Here is a 2,223-nt window from a genome sequence, read left to right on the forward strand (position 1 = left end):
AATAAATTCGTTTTCTCCAATGGAGTTTCACTATGTGTATAAAACACACTTGAGAGTAAGCTCAATGCCAAGCAGTAGATGGACAACACACACACACACAAAAAAAAAAACAAAAAACAAAAACAACAACAAAACCAAAACCAAACAAAACAAAAAAACAAAAACAAACAAACAAACAAACAAAAAAACACCTCAATGTTATTTTTGTAGATTTTTTTTTTTTTTTTTTTTTGGTCTCATACTGCTTTGCTTGTACTTTTTATCCTTTTTCTTCACTGTACCTCACTGATCTGTAATGAGAATTTTGGTTTATTTAAAAACCCCAGTAATGTCATATGACTATGTTTTTGTTTTAATGCCAGGTGTGGGATATGGGACTGTTTTTGATTGTCACAGCTGCTAACTATGATTTGTCCTGCGCTCTAGGAGGGGAATGATTTTTGCCAGCTGCCAATAGTTTATATTTGAACTTCTGGGTTCTCTTGAGAGGGTATAAACGTGAGAGCCTCAGGAGGGCCTATAGTGGGCCACTGCTTCCCCTGCTGCAGCTCCTACTGCTGCTGGCCCCTGCAACTGCTGGTTCCTGCTGCTGATGTTGCTATTGCTGGATTGCTCACTGCTAGTATTCTGACAACAGTGATGATTGGATTTTCCCCAAGGAACTTGATTCCTCTAATTAACAGGAAGTAGACTAAAGAGGTTTCTATCCACTTTTCTCCTCTAACCTTTTTTATTTAAATTTTTTATATTAATTACAGTTTATTTACTTTATATCGCAGCTGTAGCCCTCTCCCAATTCCCTCCCAATCCATCTCTCACCTTCCCCCTGCCCCTTTCTAAGTCCACTGATAGGGGAGGTTCTCCTCCCCTTCCATCTGACCCTAGCTTATCAGGTCTCTCCAGGAGTGGCTGTAATGTCCTGTTCCGTGGCCTAGCTAGGCTGCTCCTCCCATGGGGGTAGGGGGGAGGTCAAAGAGCTACCACTGAGTCCAGTCCAGAGACAGTCCCTGTTCCCCTTACTAGGGAAGCCACTTGGATATTGAGCTGCCATGGGCTACATCCAAGCAGGGGTTCTAGGTTATATCCATGCATGTCCTTGGTTGGAGAAGCAGTCTCAGACAAGCCTCTGTGCCCAGATATATTTGGTCCTTGTGGAGCTCCTGTCCTCTCTAGGTCTTACTAACTCCCTCTTCTTTCATATGATTCCCTGCATTCTGCCCAAAGTTTGGCATGAGTCTCAGCATCTGCTTTGATACACTGCTAGGTAGAGTCTTTCAGAGGCCCTCTATAGTAGGTACCTAACCTGCTTCTCATTTCCTCCTACATCCAATGTCCATCCCATTTGTCTAAGTAAGGATTGATCATCTAACCCTGGGTCCTCCTTCTTGTTTAGCTTCTTTAGGTATACACATTTTAGTATGTTTATCCTATCTTATAGGTCTAGTATCCACTTAGAAGTGAGTATATACTGTGTGTGTCTTTCTGCTTCTGGGATAGCTCACTCAGGATGATCTTTTCTAGGTCCCACCATTTACCTGCAAATTTCATGATTTCTTTGTTTTTAATTGCTGAGTAGTATTCCATTGTGTGAATGTGCCACAATTTCTGTATCCATTCCTCAACCGAGGAACATCTGGGTTGTTTCCAGCTTCTGACTATTACAAATAAAGCTGCTACAAACATGGTTGAACAAATGTCCTTGTTGTGTACTTGAGCATATTTTAAATATATGCCTAGGAGTGGTATAGCTGGATCTTGAGGAAGCACTATTCCTAATTGTCTGAAAAAGCACCAGATTGATTTCCAACGTGGTTGTACAAGTTTACATTCCCACCAGTAATGGAGGAGGGTTTTCCTTTCTCTACAACCTCTCCTGCATGTGTTGTCACTTGAGTTTTTGATCTTGGCCATTCTGATGGGTGTAAGGTGAAATCTCAGGGTCGTGTTTGATTTGCATCTCCCTGATGGCTAAGGACATTGAGCATTTCTTTAAGTGTTCCTCTGCCATTTTGTATTCCTCTACAGAGAATTTTCTGTTTAGCTCTGTACCCTATTTTTTAATTGGATTACTTGATTTGTTGCTTTTTAACTTCTTTAGTTCTTTATATATTCTGGATATTAGCCCTCTTTCAGATATAGGGTTGGTGAAGATCCTTTCCCAGGCTGTAGACTGTCGTTTTTTTGACAACAGTGTCTTTTGCTTTACAGAAGCTTTTCAGTTTC

This window comes from Psammomys obesus, unplaced genomic scaffold (assembly GCF_907164565.1).
Source record: "Psammomys obesus unplaced genomic scaffold, mPsaObe1.curated_primary_1811, whole genome shotgun sequence".
Taxonomy (NCBI): domain Eukaryota; kingdom Metazoa; phylum Chordata; class Mammalia; order Rodentia; family Muridae; genus Psammomys; species Psammomys obesus.